The sequence below is a fragment of the Pinus tabuliformis genome, chromosome 6, assembly GCF_031772625.1.
Source record: "Pinus tabuliformis cultivar Carrire ecotype Pingquan chromosome 6, CPIR1, whole genome shotgun sequence".
NCBI lineage: Eukaryota > Viridiplantae > Streptophyta > Pinopsida > Pinales > Pinaceae > Pinus > Pinus tabuliformis.
In genome coordinates this window covers 1,419,983,373-1,420,005,836 of record NC_142292.1, presented here as the reverse complement: position 1 = coordinate 1,420,005,836, position 22,464 = coordinate 1,419,983,373, and the positions used below count along the sequence as shown (strand labels likewise).

The window sequence follows — 22,464 nt, the reverse complement described above, 5'->3', positions numbered from 1 at the left end:
TGGTTGGATGCTGCTGCTCAAAGCCAAACTCTGATAGGATCTGACGAAGCCACAAGGCTTCCTTACTAGCTTCCACGGCACCACGATACTCTGCTTCTGCTGACGAAAGAGAAATGGCAGCCTGTTTCTTACAAGCCCATGTAATAGGTCCTGAACCAAGAGTGAAGACATAACCGGCAGTAGACTTCCGATCATCAGGGTCACCAGCCCAATCAGAATCAGTGAAACCAACTAACAGAGGAGCTGCTTTGGCACTGTAATGAATCCCAAACTGTACTGTACCTCGAACATAACGAAGTATTCTTTTAGCTGCTTTCCAATGACTTTCACGGGGGTTTTGCATAAAACGAGCAACAAGGCCAACAGCAAAGGAAAGATCAGGACGAGTATGGGTTAAATACAAGAGTTTTCCGACAAGTTGACGGTATAAGGTAGCATCAACTTCAGGAGAAGTACAAGAGACTGAAAGTTTGACTCCAGACTGAAAGGGAGAAGGGGCTGGCTTACAGTCTTCCATGTGAAAATGACGAAGAATATCACAAGCATACTTGGACTGGGAAAGGAAAATACCCTCTTGGGATTGCAAGACTTGAAGACCGAGAAAATAGTGTAAGTGTCCTAAGTCTGTCATTTCAAATTTCTTTTTAAGGCTGGACTTCACATGGTTTATAAGGTTGGGATCACTACCAGTAAGAATAAGATCATCAACATAAAGAACAAGGATGATAAGAGAGTTGCCCACTTTCTTGGTGTAGACAGTATTGTCAGAATGACACCTAGAAAAGCCAGATTCTAAAAGAAAGCTATCCATTTTGGCATACCAAGCCCGAGGAGCTTGCTTGAGGCCATAAAGGGATTTCTTAAGTCGACAAACAAGGCTGGAGTCTGTTTGTATGAAGCCAATGGGTTGTTCCATATAGATTTCTTCCTGCAAGTCCCCATGCAAGAAGGCAGATTTAACATCCATCTGATGGACTTCCCATTTTAAAGAGGCAGCAAGGGAAAGAACAAGGCGGATAGAGTTCATTTTGGCAACAGGGGAGAAGGTTTCAGTGTAGTCAATGCCTTCAACCTGTGAAAAGCCCTTAGCAACGAGACGAGCTTTATGTTTATCAACTTTCCCATCTGGTCCATACTTGGTTCTGTAAACCCATTTACATCTAACAAGTTTGCGTCCCTTTGGTAGAGGAACAAGATCCCATGTATCATTTGTCATCAATGAATGATATTCTTCATTCATAGCTGCTTCCCAATGTGGATGGCCTGAAGCTTCTGCAAAAGTGTCAGGATCATGATTTACTGGAGCTTGAGCCAGTAAAGAAGAGGCTCTTTCAAACTGAGAACGTGTACGTCGCTGATCTGTAGGATCACCGGCAAGATCACCTGCTGCATCCCGAGTAGCACGGACCCATCTTGGAAGTTGAGGATCCTGAGAAGGTGGGGGAGGATTATCATCCTCGCTTTCATCATCTGAAGAAGAAATGTTTTCAAAAGTAGAAGAGATAGGAAGAGGTGGCACATCCGCCGGACTAGGCTCGCAGGCCGATTTATTTTCATCAAATTTTACATCTCTTCTAATGATAACATTTTTGGACTTAAATGGAATAAGTCTATAACCTTTTACATCTTCAGAATATCCAACAAAAGTACATTTCTCACTCTTAGGTTCTAAAGCTTTATGCTTTTCATCTGGAATATGGGCCCATGCTTCACTTCCAAACACACGAAAGTGACTTACATCTGGTTTAATGGAACTCCAAGCTTCTTCTGGAGTGATATTCTCTAGAACCTTAGTAGGAGTGCGATTGATTATATAATTTGCACAATTAATTGCTTCGGCCCAAAAACTAAGACTGAGTCCTTTAGATTGCAGCATACAATTAGCCATTTCCTTTAAGGTGCGATTTTTCCTTTCAGCTACACCATTTTGTTGTGGAGTGTATGGAACAGTATGTTGCATTTGAATTCCATTTTCGGTGCAAAAGTTGATGAATGTGTTTTTAACATATTCTCCACCATTATCAGTTCTTAGCTTAAGAATTTGATGTCCAGATTGTTTTTCAACAAAGGCTTTGAAGGCCAAAAAAGTGTTAAATACTTCGCTCTTGAGTTTTAAGAAGTATACCCAAGTGCGTCTGGAGAAATCATCAATGAAAGTTAAGAAGTACTTGCAGCCAGAGAATGAAGCAACAGGAAGAGGACCACATAAATCACTGTGCACAAGCTGTAAAGGGGCTGAGGCGTGCCAAGAGGCACGTTTGTCAAAACTGTCCCGATGATGTTTTCCGAGTACACATCCGGAACAAACACCATCTCTGCAAGATACCATAGGAAGACCTGTCACCATATTTTCTTTACATAGATGCTGAAGGGAGCGATAGTTTAAGTGACCAAATCGCTCATGCCAAAGTTTGCTCACTTCATCATTATGAGCAACAAATACTGAGGGAAGATTTGATGACCCAAAGTTGTGAAACTTATACAACCTTTTGGAATCATCAGCAAGACCAGTAGCTAGAATCTGTTTAGGATCTTTTAGATCCTTGATTACAACATCATGAGGTGAAAATTCAACAATTTTACCTTCACCTGAATGAGTTATCTGATAGACAGATAGAAGGTTGCAGGATAAGGTTGGAACACATAATACATCATTAAACTGACCATTGTCTAGATGAACAGTTCCAGTCCCTACAACATTAAGAGATCTATCATCACCAATATATATATTTTTGGTGTTACAATCATTTAAAGAAGAAAACATGGCTTGGTTTTTGGCCATGTGACAAGAGGCTCCAGAATCAATGAGCCACTCATGAGAATGAGAAGAAGAAGAAGATACATTTAATGCATAACCAGACTGAGATGATTGACAATGACATGCAGAAAGTGCCATTCCGGAAGTTGAAGTTGAAGTAGGCTCCACATGGATGTTATGTTTCTTCATTGCGGCTTCCAAGGCTTCCATCTTCTTAAAGCATTTAGATTCTAAGTGGCCATCTCGATTACAAAAGTTACAATGTCTATCAGTCTTCTTCCATTTGTTTTTATTGGTCTTATCATTTTGCTGAAATGATCTTTCATTTTGAGGCTGAGATGGTTTAGGACCATTCTTTTGAGGATATGACTTCTTAGGATTCTTTGAATTTGGTTGCTGCTGGGCGGCTAACGCTTTCGTGGAAGAGTTTCCAAGATTAAGAAGACCAAGGTGTAAGAGTTTTTCTTGTTCTCTTATTAAGGAATCACAAAAGGAGTCAAAGGAAGGGGCCTTGTAGTCTTGTCCTTGACAAATGAAAGCTTCCCTTGTAGAATGGAAAGTGGAAACAAATACAGAGTAGGCTGGTCCCAACTTAGTAAGGATGGAATAAATAAGGTTACCATCTTCTTTCTTAACTTTAACACCTTCCAAGAGATATCTAAGGGTCTTGAATTTGGACAAGAAATCTTCAATGCAAGAAAAATTATTAGGATCCAAAGTAAGCAGCTCATTTTCAAGTTGATGGGCTCTAATTTCATTTTTAATTCCAAAAACTTTAGCAAGTTTTTCTAATGCTTCATGAGGAGTCTCAAGTTCTGCAATGTGGAATCTAAGATCAGGAGAAACAGACATCCCTATCAAACCACGTGCTTGATCTTGTCTATTTTCCCATTTTGCCGCCTTGTCTTCATCTTTTGGTTTCTTCTCTTGGTCTGTGGCTATTCTGTAGAGACCTTTACTTCTAAGTAAATCTCCCATGTAGGCTACCCATTGGAAGTAGTTAGTGCTGTCAAGAATGACTTGGCATGGACTTTCCATTTTTTTAAAAACTGAAGCTGAAGATGCTGAAAGTAAGTGTTCCAATGGATAGATCTCGAAAAAATAGGCGGTTTTAAAAAAAACGGCTCTGAAAAAGGCTTCCGGATGAAGAAGTTATGGCTTTTTAAAAAAAATTGTTGACGTTGCCGGCAAAGTGCGCGAATGTGCGGAAATGAAAAAATCCGCCCCCACAAAATGGAGACTTGAACCCAAGACCTCTACTCTCTTAAAATAGCTTTGAACCAATTGATCTATACAAAAAATTTGAGAGAGAGAGAGAGAGAGAAAGAGAGAGAGAGGAGGGGGGGGCCTTGGTTTGCGTGCTTGCCTTGAGAAAGCTCTTTTTCCCTACAAAACACAAAACACAAAACCCAACACGAATATGCAAAGAAAAACGAACCTTACGGCTCGAAGTTAGCTTTAGCCAAAAAACTAGAAATTTAAAAAAAAAAATCTCAAAGTTAACTTTAGCCGAAAAACTAAATATTTTTCTCAATGTTTCTGATTTTCCAAGATCACACTAAGGTGCAGGGAAAAGAGCATACGCATGAGAAAAATCCTTCTTTTCTGTTTCTGATTTGCCCAGATCGCACAGAGTCGCAGGGCAAAGAGCATACGCAGAAATGAAAGGTATAGATCCGGTTAAAAAAAAAGGCTAAATAAACTGAGACCGAAATAAGCAGAGAGAAAATAACAGTAAACTGCAAAAAAAACACTGTATACCTCCCGATCTGAAAAATGACGCAGCTAGGGCTACCGGAAACCTTTTCGCGTGAAACGAAAGGGGTTCCTCACTGGAACAGATGCTCCGAACGCAACAGAGCAGTCCTCTCGGCCCGAAAGCAGTCAGAAACAGCAGATCTAGGAAACGACAGCCGCATGCAGTTCTACCGGCTTCAGATTTGGATCACCAACGGACGCGGCCCTCAAATAGCTCCGATACCATGTAGGAATTTACAGGGTAAGTTCCACAGAAAGAATACCAAAAGGACACCGCTCACAACCAGATCTCAAATCAATACACCAGTATTTTGACGTGGTTAAAACCCTCAGAGTGCAAGGAGGGAAACAGTCCACGGCCTGTCCCAACGTGGGTACTACAGGCAATTTATTAATCAAAAGAATGAAAATTTACATAAGCTTCTCTCATGCACGGATTACCCGAACAATGACCCTCCATGCGCTTTAAATAGAACTCATGGACCAATCGGGTGTCAAGCCATGGATCAAGTGTCGGTAATACCGAGGTGAGAGTGAACCGTCGGATCACTACATATCGTGACCGTCGGATTGTAAGTTACAAAATGTACAACGGTAAAGAAACACACTTTACCTAACTCTAACCTAACTCTATACTAGACCAAGTTGAACTTAACTATATCCTATGTGTCGGAATATCCTAACACAAGAAGTATAGGTTGGGATTGGCCTCATTCTTGATGAATCTTATGCACTACAAACAGTTGTCAATCACGGCCTACAAAGCCTTTGGCACATGTTTGAGTCCATATAAGGCTTTCTTAAGCCTGCATACATGTGTTTGTCTGTCATGGACCTCAAACCCTTGTGGTTACTCGATGTAGACTTCTTCCTTAATGATGTCGTTGAAGAAGGCAGTCTTCACATCCATCTCGTGGATGCTCCATCCCATCTTAGACGCTATCAAAAGAACTGCTTGAATAGAGTATATGACTATGGGAGCAAAAGTCTCCTCGTAGTCTACTCCCTCTTTCTAAGAGAACCCGTGAGCCACAAATCTAGCCTTGTATTTCTCCACACTACCATGTGTTGCATGCTTTACCTTGTAAAGCCACTTGGAAGTCACAATTGACTTCCCCTTTGGTCTTGGCACAATCTCCTAGACACCATTCTTCACGATGGAGTTATGCTCCTCCACCATGGCATCTCTCCACACCTACTGGTTGCTTGCTTCCTCAAAGTTGGAAGCCTCTAAGTCTATGAGGCTAGTAATCAAAGTCATGTACGTCGAAAACTTCCACGAAGGTTTGCTCTTCCTGAAATGGGCCCGAGAGGCTCAAGTTGCTCCTGAGCATCCCGCAAGGTTTGAGCCTCTTGACTTGATGTCGAAAGAGCTTATTGCTCTTCCTACGCTAAAGGTTGGATATCTCTACCACTGGAAGTATTTGCTCTCAGCTCCTCCTTTGGTTCCTCCTCTTGAGGCCCCTCTGTAACTGTTGGTAGGTCTTGAGATTTCCTAGATGCAAAGTTCTCCTCGAACTTGACATCTCGGTTCATCACTATCTTCCACTAATCTCTCAAGAAGACTCTATAAGCCTTTGAATCCTCATTGCATCCCGCCAAGATGCACCTCACCTAAAGGCTACAACTTTGTTCTCTTTTCCATTGGTATGTGAATGTAGAATGGACAACCAAATATCATAAGATGTCCTATCTCAGGCTTCTTGCATGTGAATGCTTCCTTCGATGTCATCCTCTAAAATCTGATGCAGGTTCTACAAATATACAATTGTGTTGCATGCCTCGGCCCACATATACATCGACAAACTTTGCTCATGGATCATGGCCTTCATTGCACTAGTGACAGACTAGTTCTTCCTCTCTGCAACCCCATTTTGCTACGGGTTATAGGCCACTGTCTTCTCCCTCTTGATCCCTACCTCATTAAAGGTGTATTCACCCCGGTTATCTATTTTCAACACCTTGATCTTCTTTCCTGTCATGTTCTTCACCTGAGCTCTGAAAGCTCTAAAATGATTAAAGGACTCACCATTAGTCTTCATGAAGTAAATCCAAGTCTTCCTAGAGAAGTTATAAATGAAGGTCACAAAGTAAGATGCGCCCTTTATTGAAGATATTGACATAGGCCCTACTAAATCAGAATGGATCATATCCAAAATGCCTTTGGATCAAGTCCTGTTGCTAGGGAAAGATGCCTGGACATTCTTGCCAAGCACACACCCTTTGCACACCCCCATACTGGTCCAAATTGAAGTCTGGAAGCCCAGTGACCATCCATCTCAGTAATGGTAGAGCTTTGTGATGGAGATGCCCCATCCCCCTATGCCAAAGCTCACAATGCTCTCATTGGTGTGCAATAGTGCATGAACAGGCTGACCTTGAAGTTTATATAGGTTCCCCTCCCTAACTCCAACAATCCTCACTGCAATCTCTAGACTAGCTCCCTCTAGGAAGATGAACACTTGCCCCTCTGGAAGTTAATCTCATAACCTTTGTCCTCCATGACTGAGATGGACAAAAGATTCTTCTTTAGGCTAGGTACATAGAGTACCTCCTGTACACCAAAGGACCCTCCTTACTCAAGCTAGAATTGAATTGTCTCCTATCCCCTCACTACATACTTAGCATCATCGCCAAGCTCAATGTGGATCCCTAAGTCGTCCTCTGTAAAACTACTAAATATCTCTCTAGCCTCTATCGTGTGGTGGGGTCACCATTGTCCAAGTACCAGGCGCATCTAGCAATAGTACTAGTAAAATGCAAGACAAGAGTGAAAAGTCACTATCGAACTTGGAAGCGAGCTCGCTCAATTGTGTCTCTGCTAGCACTGCAATTGTCTACGACTTCCCCTTGCCCTTCTTCCTCTATGGAAACTGAGAAGCAAAATGGCCATTCTTATGGCAAACATAGCATTTGATCTTGCTCACATCTCTCTTTTGCCCACTCTATTGTCCCTCTCCTTGACTGCCACCCTTCTTGATGGAAACTTTTCCTTTGGTCTTCTTCATCTTGTTGACCAAGTCCAAGTTTTCATCTACTGCTCCTTCTACTTGCTTGCTAGTCCTGGACTCTTTACGAGCCTCCTGTTGGATGCAATCATCCCAAAGTCTCTCTCACTAGGGAAGATGCCCCTAGGCACAAATGCCCATGATGAATGGTTCACAAGCCTTGGTGAACCCATTCAAAGCAACATTCACTAGCTCTACATCCAATACACTATCCCAATAGTTGCAAGGTGGTCACGGATCTGTATGATCCTCATAAAGTAGTTGGTCATATTGCCAAAAAGGTTCATTTCGCACACTTTGAGCTTAGTTTTGAGAATCATTTTTCGACTCATGTTATCACTTTGAAAAAGTGATACCATGGCATCAAACATCTCCTCGGATTTGGTATTTTCTGCAACATGCGAAATCAGATGATCCTTAACAGTGTCAAGGATCACCTTTTGTGCCTTTTTATCCTTATTCCACAATGTCTGCATGTAGAAATTCCACGAAGATTCTAATCTACTTTACTGAACAAACCTGAACCTGACTTGTAACTCAAAACACAGATTTTTCTCTAATAATTTTGCAGCGGAATAAGAACAAAAATAGCACAGTCACGCAATATAAAAACACTTGTTTTTCTAGGGAACCCAACTGGGAAAACCCTCTACTTGTTTGAGAATTTTATTGATAGAAGAATGGGCAATAGATCTCTTAAAAAAACAATCTTGTTTCAATAGAAACCAAAATGGTTTTCTCTGCTTGTACTAAGTTGAAACACTCCTTGCAAGACTTTGATCCCCGCTTCCCCATTTCCTTGCGCAAGTACCAAGGAAATTCTCCTATAAATTAGCACACAAGCCTCTCTTTATACATTGATCCTCTCATAAGCTCTTACACACAAACACAAATTTGTGTTCTCTACTACCTTGTCTTACCAACCCGTGCTCACAAGACAATGAATAATTTTGTGCCTTGATCCTCCTTATAAGCTTTTCGAAATAGGCTAAATTTGGCAAGTCTTTATTTTAGTAAATCAAACTGTTGGTTGAAGAGTTAACAGAGGCTATCAAGTTGTTGTAACTCATCATGCCTTAATTTAGAAGTTAAGGCTCTCTTACCTTGGACTCGCACTAGAAGACAACAACTAAGTCTTCTAGTCAAACTACATTCATGCACACGTCTTAACTTTTAGGAATTTGCCCTAAATTTTGGGAACTCGTCCTATTTTTTAGGAATTAGCTCCTAACTTATAGCAATTTGTTCCTAACTTATAGGAACTTGTGCGTGCTAAGCAAAAGTTGCTTCTGGTCTTTTTGACTAAGGCACAAGTCAAAGAAGGACCTTTCTCGCTATTATTTTCAACACTCCCTCTTAGTGAGGAATGTTCTTTTCGTGCACTTGGAAGTGTCTCCAACACTACCAAGTTCTCCGTTGTTGTAGTTGCTCCCTCTGAACTAGAACACTTCTCTGCATCGTTCTTGGGAAACTGATCTTAAGACATGTTCTTTCCCACCATGCTCTACGGGTCTATTGCCCTAGTCATAATTGCCATGTACCTTGTGTACCTTTGTGGTTGCTTCCTTTGGTTGGAAGTGATACTGAAAGATCCAACTCTTTTTTGATCTCCCTTAACCAAATCCTCTGCCCACTTGGCTCAATCTCTCCCTATACTGGGAGTCTTGGACTGAGTGGCTACCTCCACTCGCCCTGGGACATGCTCCTCATCATCTTGCTAGCCAACCCAACTACCAACTAGCTTAGACTCAAACTAAGATATCAGTCGAGGCTCCATCATCAGAGCTCTATCCTGCTCTCGCTCAACCACCATTTTTCTATTCTGAGCTCTCCCTACCTTGCTGCTCAAAGCTTCATCTGTCTCTACCTACAACTTGTAGAGATTCTTCAACCTCACACCTATTTGCTTCTTAAATCTAGAAGCTAAGTGTTGAAGGTACGACTTACCTCTGCTGAAGATGATATCATATCCCTTGTCCTCAAGGGTAGCTATCAAAACAAGAATCTGCCTGAATCCCGGAACATAGAGAACATCTCTAGGATGAAGAGGATTACCTGACTCCCTCTAAAAAATGACATTACCAACTCCTCTAGCTGCATACAAACCATCATCTCCTAGCTCAATCTAAAATTACAAGTCCTTCTACTTCATGTGGCTGAAACTCTTCTTGTTCCTGGTCATGTGGAAGGATGTTCATTAAACACATCTAGCAAGTACTTTTCCTCCTCTTCTGTTGGTCACTACAACTTCTGCTCAAAAAGCGTGCATCTCCAGCTCCACGATCTACTACTATCAACGATCACAGCTCCTTTTATGTCACTGAACTTTGTCTTACTAATCTATCTCACTGGAAAGCCTCTAGCTCCACTAAGTATGCTCACTGGGTTTTCTGAATCTGCCCTATTATCAGTGGTTTGGCCATCTGCAACCCACTGAACTAGGGCTCCACAACTTTGCCTCCTAACAGTTCTTTAGTCCTTCAATGATCATTACAAATGAGGACTTCGAGCATTGCCCACTTGTCAAGATTTTGGCTGCTCCAGAATGTTGCTCCTAGGGCACACAAATATACCCTGTCACTGTGACGCATCAACCCTATTGTCACTATCCTCGGGGCCTTTGAAACTGCCCACACACAGTCAACTCTTTTATCGATCTAGGGCTTGCAAATCAACCACTAACAGTCCATACACTTATTGTTCTTAGGCTACTTCAGATCTTTGTCCAAACACCACTAGGACGGTCTTCCACTTAGCAATTTTGTTTCCCTTGCATATCTAGGCCTCCTTGTCAAATAGTTGCCCGAACTCGAACCTCATGCATAGCCACTCCTTGAGAGATCTTTGCACTCGTGGAAATATGAATTGTTTCCCTAAAAACTTTCAGGACAAACCTACAATATATTATCATCAATGCTCCTTGACAGCCATACAACAACCCTACCTCTCTCCACACTTGCACACTTCTTTTGGACTGACTTTAGGCTTGACTGGGCTGACTGTCCACGCACTGCAATAGCCCTAGACTAGGGCATCTAAATCTGTTGTTCAAACCCTTTGAACAGACTTCATTACCAGCATTTCCAGCTTCCTTCTTCACTTCAAAACAGCTCCTCCATGTTCTGCCCTACACGTCTTCCTGTTCACACTTGGAGACACATTTAGGGACAAAACTTCTAAAGGTTGTTCTTGCTTGAAGAAACCCTCAACTAGGGCATACGATTTGTTGTCCTAGACCTTAGGACAGCTCTCCATCATCTATCAAATCAACGTCTAGGATACCAATCAACTCACCTTTCAAGTCGTCCACACTATCCTAATATATTTGTTGTTTTGTACACTGGAATTGAGGTTCTCGACCCTATTTTTAGGGCTTCTATCACCACCATGACAACCCCAACTTCGGCCTTGATCCACAATGTTGTGACTCCCTCAAACTAGGGTAAGATCCACCTGCAGCCTCCTCAATTCGTGCTCTTTTCTACCTGCGGTCACACTACCTAAGCCTCAACCTTATGCATAATCCATGCATTCAGATTTGAGGGCAATCTGGCCTAAAACCAGTCATCAATTGAGGCATTGAGGCCTCCTTTCAAATGAGGTTTAGAGTTGCATCCCTCTCTAATGTTCTATAGGACTCATCCTAGAGATTTCACCCATAGAACCAAACACTCATCTAGCAGCACCTCCTAAACTCGGCCAGATCAGATTAGCATCCACTTAGGTGAGATGCACTTGGATGGTTAGTGATGGTCTTTATACTAACTCTGCTCTGATACCATGTAGAAACTCCATGAAAATTATGATCTGCTTGAATGGACAAATCTGAACCTTTCTTGTAACTCAAGACATAGAATTTTCTCTAGTAATTTTGCAGCGGAATAGGAATAGAAATAACACAGTCACACAATATAAAAACACTTGTTTTCCAGGGAACCCAACTGGGAAAACCCTCTGCTTGTTTGAGAATTTTATTGATAGAAGAATGAGCAATAAATCTCTTACAAAAATAATCTTGTTTCAATAGAAACCAATCTGGTTTTCTCTGCTTGTACTAAGCTAAAACACTCCTTGCAAGACTTTGATCCCTGCTTCCCTATTTCCTTGCGCAAGTACCAATGAAATTCTCCTATAAATCTACACACAAGCTTCTCTTGGTGCTTCGATCCTCTCACAAGCTCACACACACAAACACAAATTTGTGTTCTCTACTGCCTTGTCTCACCAACTCGTGCTCACAAGACAATGAGTAATTTTGTGCCTTGGTCCTCCTTATAAGCTTTTTGAATAGGCTAAATCTAGCAAGTCTTTATTTTAGGAAATCAAAATGTTGGTTGAAGAGTTAACAAAGGCTATCAAGTTATTGTAACTCGTCCTACCTTAATTTAGAAGTTAAGGCTCTCTTAGCTCGTCCTTTCCCAGAATAACTCGCACTAGAAGACAACAACTGAGCCTTCCACATCTCTACACTAGTCAATGCTTTCATGCACACGTCCTAACTTTTAGGAATTCACCCTAAATTTTAGGAACTCGTCCTAACTTTTAGGAATTAGCTCCTAACTTGTAGGAATTGGTTCTTAACTTATAGGAACTTGTGCATGTTAAGGAAAAATTGCTTCTAGTCTCTTTGACTAGGGCACAAGTCAAAGAAGGACCTTTCTCACTACTATTTTCAACACTGGACTATAGAATCTACTACTGTTGGTATTTGCGTGCTCCCTAAGGTCTGTGTTGGAGTTGGAGGAGGGTTGGACATGATTTCCCACAAGTCTCTCTTTCAAGATCACTGAGATTCTTGCCTTCCATCAAGTCGATCCTCAACTTTCACACTCGTTACTAACATGGTTGTCCTGAGCTTTATCTCTCAAGCTCGCTGAAGTAACCTAAAACTAATATATTTGCTTTTCTCTTAAAGTTGTTGCTCTGCTACCATGTTAAATTATCCTAAAACCAACTATCTAAGCAAACAAATCAAATGGAGTTACTTGTTGGAATTATTAAATATTACATGCAGTGGAAAACGAGAAAAGCAATCACATAGTGCACAATTTATTACTTCTCTTCTAAATCATCATTTAAAAATATCTTCAAAACTTACAAGAGCTCCTTTACAGAGAAAAATGGCTCCAAGAAATTAATTAAACGAATAGCAAACTTGAAATTTTCAGCCTACACAAAAATTAAGGCAACTAGCCCTGCAATCTGTATGGTTGCACAGCTTGCTCAGAGGGCTGTACGGTTTCTCTTCCTTGTTGCCTGGTTACCTTCTCCTTGTTGAACTACTACTGAAAACTCCTCGCCAATGGCTAAAAATTAGATCTCTAATTCTCTCCTTCACTCACGTGACTTGTGAAATGAATGTTCTTTGTGCGTCTTTGTCCTTTGACCTTTCTTTTATAACTTTGACATAAGCTAAAAAACTAATCTTCAATAATTAATACCTAATCGTGAGATCAATGGTTCTCTTTTAATTAAATCATTAAGTGACCCATTGTAGTCATTTTATTAATTAAAAGTCACTTTAATAAAAAAAATCACTTAATAAAGTGAACTTCTAGAAAAAGCAAATGATACATTTAATGATGATTTCCACAAGTAGACACCCTCATGGAAATCCCTGTATGAGCTGCAAACACTAACAGTGGTTGATCTCAAAAGCATGCATGCCAACTTATTAGTGCTTTCCTTCTTATATTTGATGACTAGATGAAACCACTTGTAGCATCTAGTTTGTTGAATCTTACTATGGACCTACAAATGCTACAAAGGTTGGTAATAAATGTGGATAATGGTTTCCTTGCACATTAGATAGTGCATCCACTTCCTAACAGCTTGAACCAGAGATAGAGTTCCTTATCAAACGTAGGATAGTTTAGGACTCCATGAAGCATTTCATAAGGATAGCATATAACATACCTCCCTGAATCAAGATAGCCCTCATAGCATATCCATTTGCATCTATCCCCACATCCAAAGGCTTACAAGTTAAGCAATGCAAGAACTAGTGCTTCACTGATCTTTTGTTGAGGGTCATCAAAAGCTATCTAATAATTCCTTTCCCACTGGAAGTTCCTACCACTAGTTGCTATGGCATGAAGTGGCACAATTGCAATTGAAAGGGTGCTATGAAGTATGAACTTCTATTGGTACTATAATGCCACAACAAAACTCTTAACTTCAATGAAATTGGTAGGAAGTGGCAACTTGAGGATGAGTTGCATCTTCACAAGATCTATTTTGAGATCCCCTCCACCAATCGCATACCCTAAACACACCAATGACTACTAAGCACTCATGTTTCCTAAAGCTCTCCAACAACTAATGCTTTTTTCAGAAACTCCAAAACATGTAGGAGATGTGAGATATGTTCTTCCCAAGTAGAACTATAGACCAATATATCATTTAAGTACAGCATCACAAATGAATGTAAAAAGGTACACAATACATTAGTCATCAAACACATAAATGTAGTTGGTGCATTACATAAACCAAAAGGCACTAGCAACCATTCATATAGATGATGCCTTATCTTGAAGGTAGTCTTCTAGGTGTCTTCTTTAACTTGTACCCGGTGGTATCTCGATTTGTGATCCAATTTGATGAAGTACTTGGTGTGCTCCAACTACTCTAACAAATCATTGATATTGGGCAAAAAGTACCAATTCTTGAGGGTGATCTTGTTCAAAGCTTTGCAGTTGATAATATTCACCAAGTCCCATCCTTCTTCAATGTTATAATGATAAGTGACCCACAAGGAGGTGTTTGGTTGAATCACTCCCTACTCTAGCAATTGTTAAATTGTTTATTCACATCATTTGCTTCTAGAACAAACTATCTATATAACCCAATATTTAGCAATAGAGTCGGGCAACAATTGTATGTCGTGCTCCACTTCCCTCTTTAGTCATAGCCCTTTAGACTCTTGAAACAATTCTCTATATCCCTGCAACATTGACTCCAACTTGTTGAAATTGTAAACAGTGTCGGTCTTCATAATGTAACGCAATTTCATCATTAATATATTTATCATATTGATTATTATTATTATTTTATTTTTGGTCAAAGCATGTTCTTCATGCTTATAGAGTCAAAAGAGTCCAAAATAATTTATTATGAGTCAAAAAAATGAAAAATGTATTTGAGTCAAGTCACATTTGGACTTTGTAAGAAAAGAATTTGAATTTTATTTTTGAGTCAAAAGTCAACACAAAGACCAAGTCAGCCCTCCTTGGACAAGTTGGCCTATGTGGCACCTTTTCGACCCTCCTAGACAGCTATATATAAGAGTCAACTCAACCTCTTGGAGATTCACTCACTTATCACATTCATCAACCATTTTTGCACCTAATCCAGAAAAAAGAGAGTCGAAGTCAAAGGAGAGAGAAGGAAGTCAAAAGAGAGAAAATTTGAGTTTTTTGCCTTGTTTATGCTCACATGTGCAAAAATCCTATGGCATCTCTGAGGTAATTACTTTGCCGAAATTCGACCTCCACTGCAAGATCGAAAATTCTACGACGTTGACCAAATTTCCGAAAGTTTAACCAATGTTGAATTTCGTTGACTTTGACTTGCTGGAAGAGACTTGGAGGAGGGTTTGTTTGACTTGGAATCTTTCTAGTTGTTTTGGTCTTGGTCGTGGGTCTTGGATATCTCATTTTGATTTGATTCTATAAGAGAAGGATTGTTGGGCTTTCCCCCTTGTGGGTTTTTGCCCTGGCTTGGAGCCTAATTTTTAGTGTTCTTTGTCTCTTTGTGATCTTTACGCTTTGAACATTTGTATAACTACTTGACGAAGAGAACACAAGAGTAATAAGAAGATAGCTAACATTCACAAGTAATTATCAAGTTAAGATAAATCAAGCATCATCTTCATTAAGCTTAGTTTCTCAACACAACTAACATTTTGGCTCTTTACAACATCCCTCCAATGATGCCTCATCACCAATTTATTGTCTTGGTTAGCACTTATCAAAGAGATCTTGAATTTTAACTTCGTGTGCAATGATGATGAAAGACTTCCAAACCCTGCTTAAGAGGTATTGGTTATCTCTCCTCAGTAGATTGCATTTCTCATACATATGTAGGTGCCTTCAAACACTACACCACACACATTAAGTGGTATTGCGTCTACCTCCACTTCATCAATATAATCCACACTTGCAACAAATTTGATCTTACACTATTTAGTGACCTTGAGCGTTGCATCCTTATTTACCCATCCCAATGGATATGGGTTAGGATGATCATGAACTCCCAATCCAAGTTTGCTAATCCGATCTTCTACTATGAGGTTGGCCTATGAACAAGAATTGAATAGAGCATCCACCTTCGCCATTTTGACTTGGATTTTAATACGAAAAAGTTTAGTCATCTCCTTCTCTTCCTTAAGATGAAGGCTACTCATATTCACCTCCTTCTACACTAGAAGGTTGCCTCAAGCCATGGTTAGTAGATTCTTCTTCATGGCATGCTTCTTACAATTGTTTGGATTCTGCTCAAGATGTAGCTTCCAACACTTATCTTTGTTGTGACCATCAATATAACAATGGTTGTAGTGGTTGTTTGGATCCTTGCACTAATATGCAATGGTTGTTGTCTTCTTGTCCTTTCCTTTCCACTTCTCCCCCTTCTTGGAAGCATTTTGGTGGTCTTTCTATTTGGAACCACTTGGTTATCCATTCTCATGGCCTATATTCTCCAAGAATTGTGCTTGCGCACAAGCCTCATCAATTGCCCTAGGGTGAAAGAGCATCACTTGCTTTCATACAACATTGACCCCCAGATACTTGAGTAAATCTAGCTTCTTCGGATATATAGCTAACATAATCGCCATTTTTCCAGTGTTCCACGGGTTTGCGTCCCCCCACCTGGGGGTCGAGTTTCCTAGCTCCCTCGCGCTCCGGGAACTTGGGGACAAGAGGGGGATGCTTCCCCACGCTCCCAAAAAACAGGGTACGTGAGGAAACTTGAAATGGGTCGTTTCTTCCAATTGGGGTCGTTTCCTCAGTGAAAGGGGTCTTAAGGGGTCTTGAGGGGTCGTTTCCCTAGAAAAAATGTGCAATTTTTTTTATGAAACAAAAAATCGTAATTTCAAATATTTGTTAACCGACCAGGAATGGTTTACATTATGTTCATTTCACATTTCATTTTTTGTTTGCTCCTTCGTTGAACTGAACATTGCCACCATCGCCAAGCAACCTTCTGTCTGCTCCTTCGTTGAACGAAACGTTGTCGCTGATGTAAAAGACTTGACTTTTATATTTTTCAATATTCAATGTTCATAGTTGGAAGTGGAACATCAATATGGTTTAAAGTTTAAAACTTTAAACATTTATAATTTTATAATTTATTTTCATTGTGCATTGTTAGTAAGTTAGTAGACTAGTAGTTACAGTTACAAAATTACATGTATTATGTATGATTATAATTTATATGATAATGATATCAATGATCATGCTTTCGTTTTAAATTTGTTTTAGTTATATGATTCATCGATTTATATTTTACATTTATAAGTTTTTAAGACCCTGACGTCCCCCCACATTTCCTAAAAATTGGTGGGGAGATTTCGCATAGGCCGCTCCTACATATCCCCACTCCCTCGCCTCCTCGTCCCCGAAACTTGGTGGAACATTGCATTTTTCTAGACTCAATGGTGTCTCTTGCACACTCTACCCTTGCCACTACTTGAAGTGATGCCAACAAATCCATCGATCCTCTACATATCCAATAAGGTATAACTAAGGCTTGACGAGAGTTGTAAACACCTCCCACTTAGTTACTAATGGATCACACTCCAGTCTAAATGTTTTTGTGTCACTTTCCCACCAAGTTGGTGAATGGCCCTCTAATTTCAATTATATAAATGAAATCCTTTACTCTTCTTCTATATTATCGACACAAAATTAAACTTGTAACTGTTATGATGATTCAACTTAATAGCATCAATCTCACCTTGGTCGAGTTTAATGTCTTCTTTTGCTTCCATTTTAAACATAGATTATGAACAAGTGATGACATTGGAACTTGGTTACTCATTCTCTAGCTCTTTTTTCAACTCCTTTTTTGGGTCTTCATTATCTCCAATTTGTTGTCAAAACCAACTTTTCAATTAGAGACACCAACCTTCCCCAAAAGGTCCAAACCTATGCATTAGAGTTGTCATGAGGAGGACCATGTTGATAGAGATATCAACAACTTGTTATTCCAACTTCACAAATCTCACTCCTGCCCCATCTTGAGGATTGTCACAATTAGACTCGTTTGCCATGGCTAAGGTTTCCCAACTTCCTTCTTAAGTCAATTCCTACATCATGCAACTTCCCACAAAAACCCTGAAGAAACTACTTTGCTACCAATATGATCTATCAATTGTCATGGATATTGCAATTGAACAATTTGTCACAGAAAAGATCTCACAATGTACTGAAATCTTTTATTATGCAATTTATTACCTTAGATCATAGATTTATTATTTCTAGCTTAGTGCTCAATTTTATGGAAGTAACTTAAACCAAAATGCAAATCGTTTATTATGCAATTTATTACCTTAGATCATAGATTCATTATTTCTAGCTTAGTGCTCAATTTTATAGAAGTAACTTAAACCAAAATGCAAAAACAAGAAAATGAACACACATTCTACAAATAAACACAAGATGTGACATGGGAAACCCAATACGAGATATAAACCCTAGCTAGAGGGCGAGACCTATGCTCTATTCTCTTTTCCTCAATTAAGAAATGCAAATATAAAGAAAAAGGCACTCTCTATGGAGTTTCCCTGGACATTGTACTTGACTTGCTACTAAAGAATCTGCTACCTCCCTTGTTATGCTTTCATCACCTACTCCTATATGCTCTACTCAACTACAGAACAACAACAACACTAAAAGAATGAAACCCCTTCTCTTCTTAGTGGATCACTAGAAATCATATTATGTTCCCAATCTTCCACTTGGCTGATTACACATGAGAGGACAAACATCATATCACTTGTAAGACATTCTAAACTTGTTCAAATATTGGCATCCCCTTATGATGCCTCCTATTTTGAAGTGTTTTCTTGGTTTTTGGAAAAATCTTAGTTGCAGTTTTTGCTTCTCGGAGGCGTCCAAGTACTGGATGGTTCTGACCCTTTACAGGAAGCTCTTTATTAATGCTTTGTAAATTATGAATAGATCTTCAGCTGTATTGTTGTTCACTAATCTCACAACGACATCTTGCCTACTCAAAGAGGAATTGTACTACAATCATCTTGACTCGTCATATATCTGTCCTTTTGTCACTCGGTGTTCAATCTCCTCAATGGCTAAGGGTGATTCCAGCTGTTCAAATTCATTATTACAACTGTGAAAGATTCACAAGAATCTCATCTACATCTGAGGCTTAAAAATGGTATCTCAACAAACAGTATGGACCTTTTCTCTCAGAAATTGACAAGCACTAAACACTGTGGCCCTATAAGTCTGGGACTATATGAATTTACATGGGAAGGTCAAAGCTCATCCATTACCCAAACCTGAAACGCATTCAAAGCACATTTGCTGCAATGCAAAGCAAGTACGACATCCGAAAGTGAAATGCCTTCAAACGCACAATGCTACCCTTAAAAGATTTTGGGAGTTTTGTCTTCAAACTGGTGAAGCTCTATGCTTACTAGGCACCATGGCTTGGGAGGGGGGCAGGACATTTGAACGGGTCAGTTTCTTTCCTTTCTAAGATGTTACCCAAGAAAGTGACATGTATAAGGAACACAAATGTGATAAACATGTGGCGTGACGGTTTAAAGTAAATGAAGTGGTTTTGGCTAGCTTGAGGAACTACCGAGTTAAGGATATATCCATCTACAAATAGCCAGCTGGAGTGATCAAAAACTGATGGAGAAGTTATCCTTATGCATAGCACAAACTAATATATTTGGGAAAACGCATACGTCAGCGAAACTAAGTAAGAAGCAAATACTTTAACTACCAAGCTAATTAGATGGGTTACGTATTGCATAGATTCGGTTAGACATAGGATCTCGAAGGGAAAGGGCAATAATCAAATTAATCACGAAATTTAAACCAATTGCTAAGACTATCAAATTAAGCAGTATCCACAATGGCTTTGCAAAAATGGCAACTGTCGAAGTTCGCTAGCGAAAATAACATGGGAACCCAGTAACTACAAATTAAGCAGGGGTCACAAGCTTTGCGGGTTCTGTATGCCACCAGGGTTTTGCTTAAAAGGTAAACCGAGCTGTGCAAAAGATCCTGCGTCTACAATGTGAACCGATGATAAATTTGAACCGGTCGAGGAAACTCTAAGTTAAGCAACAGAGAAAGGACGAGTTCAACAAACCGGCAGGGATAAATAAGAGAAACGAGAGCCATGTGTTGAAACTATGAAGCTATGCAGGAAATAGATGTGAAGTAGGCTCAGCGAAGCAGCTTAGTCCTGTAATGTGGTGACGGATAAAGGGTTTTCGTGCTCTAACTAGAGCAGACCAAAATTCTAAATCGAAGCCATGAACGAAAACCGGATTGAGGCCAGCTTTAAGCACAGCAACACAGGACATTAAAGATTTGGGATTCTTCTAGAAGGACCAGAAAGGTTCCGTTTCAGATGACAAATTCAGAATCACCGAGCCTAAATAACGCGGGCGGCCATGACATCACTTCCACAAGAAGACCCTGCACAGCGAAGCCACAAGTCCACGATCGATTCCCACCGCCACCACAACCGCGGACGTGAAAATTATTAAAATACATCACATAAACAGGGCACTCTGCATCCGAGCTACAAAATGTTTAATCTCCATTGCAAGCGAACGCGGAGCTGAGAGAATCCAAGCAGAATGCTCAAAGTCGACAAAATTATGGACGAAATCATGACGAATGACGATTCCGCCAACTTTGCGGCCATTAAAGAGGCGCAGCCACATTTACGCAAAGAGGAAGAAATCGAGAAAGGAAGACAGGCATTCATTCGGTGTTTATATGTACATATACAGGAAAATAAGGGGTAAAGGTCCTGGGTTCAAACCTGTCCAGCCGAGTCCTCCGTAGTTCCCTTGGCTCCGCCTGGTTAATTTAATGGCAGACGATGCAAATCTTCACGAGAAAGAGAAAAGGCATAGGTAAGTCGCGGCCGCTCCATTAATCCATGGCAGGCACCAGATCGAACCCCGGGGATACTTGTGCTAGACTCGTAGGGTGGCGAGGGTTGGACCAAAAGCGAGCACAGAACAGACAACCACCAGAGAGATAACAAGGAGAAGAAGAAGAAGACGATAAGTAAATCAGAAGAAACGAGCAGGAAAATTCCTTCCCCCTTCCACCATATAGCTTAGTTCTCTCTACCACCTTTTCTTTGCCTTTCCTTTTAGCCAGGTTTGGTTTGGTTTGTCTTGTCTCATCCATCTATCGGTATCCGTCTCCAATTGATTTAGCGGTGGAGATTAACTGCGCGTATCTCCCGCTAAATATGGCGGGTGTTACGAGGCCGACGGCCATACATCATCATGTGGGAGGGAATCGTAGTGCCCGGCCAATGGCGACGAAGATAATGCCAGTTTTCAACACCCCGCCGGAGTTAATAATGCCTGTGGGGGAGTTGACCGATTGGATAGCCAAATTTATCCCTCCTGGTAAATTTTGTTTTTGTTACTACACTTCCTTTGACTGCGGGGCAGGGGACGTGAGTTGATATTTTAGGGTTGGTTGGTGTGGCGGTTTGACAAAAAAAAAGTTGGTGGCGGTGTTTGTTTCTGTAGCTGGTGACGCTGCCCACGCGGTAGAGGATTTAGGGCGCTAGGGCTTTTTTCAGCGTAAATATGTGTTTTCACTACTTGTAAAAATAAAATATAATAAAAAAGGTGGTAAAGTCTTTTGTTTTGACTGCTCTCACACTTAAATGAAGAAATGTAGTTTGCTCTGGTTGGGTTAGTTGTGATAGATTGTCATTAATTAATGTGGGGAAAGTATTAATTTTAGTCCATTTATGTGATTTTGTAATACGTTGTTTTAACTACTCTGCACTAACTTAACTATAAGCATTTATTTTTTATATGACGCAAGATATTTAATAGCTTTTACCTTGGTAACCGAGTGAGAATTATTGTTTTGTGTTAAGTGACATTACACCCATTTATATAATAACGAAAAACCTAGAGATAATGCGAGGAGTAAATTAGGGCTAATAAGATCCAAAGTTTAATATTTGGAATCAAATGGAACTTTTAGTAATTATTATCATGGGGAAGAAGTTAAAAAGTTATAGGTATATCCAAATATCGAACTTGAAGAAGTTCTTTAGTATTTTAAATTTAAATAACTATTATTATGATAATAATAAAATTATTTTAAAGGAAAAATTACATATTAAAATTTATGTCAATTATTATTAAGTTTATGTCAACACATTTTTAATCTTATTGAAGAATCTTGGGCGAAAATCACATAGAAAAACTTGTGGTTCATCGTCAGGACAAGTTGATCACTTATTGTAGTTCATTATCAAGATATAGATGGATAGTTGAACTAGAAAACTAGTATACAGAAAACCAATATATAGTAGAGAGTAAAGATATAATAAAAACTAATATACAGAAAACCAATATATAGTAGAGAGTAAAGATATAACAAATTTCCGACACTATTATGTTAAAAAATATAAATTTATATTTTTATGTATAAAAATATTAAAATTAAAATAAATTTATATTTATAATAAGAAAAAAAATAATAGATACTTTATATTTGTTTTTTTGGTTAATTTTGTTTCAAATTTGGGATGGTAAATTTAAGTTGTGTAATCTTATAAAATTTTCATTTATGCATTTAAAAACACATTTAAAACAACTAAAATTCACAATTTTACCAAAAATTATATTCAAATGAAAAAACAAAAACATCTAGTAATTAATTATTCCCAACCGTCAATTATTATGTTAAA

The 22,464-nt window shown here is 39.6% G+C and overlaps 1 protein-coding gene across 3 annotated transcripts in view; it reads right to left on the bottom strand.

Annotated features, from left to right (window-relative positions):
* Positions 1-20,881, bottom strand: part of LOC149263958 (Integrase-type DNA-binding superfamily protein) — a 170,220-nt gene extending 149,339 nt beyond the window's left edge. For 2 of the 3 annotated variants that reach the window (XM_089427135.1, XM_089427142.1), the window contains exon 1: positions 20,554-20,881. The gene's annotated coding sequence lies outside the window, so the exon portion shown is untranslated. The remainder of the gene's footprint in view (positions 1-20,553) is intronic. The other variant, XM_089427129.1, reaches the window with a different exon arrangement.
* Positions 20,882-22,464: the final 1,583 nt, after the last annotated feature.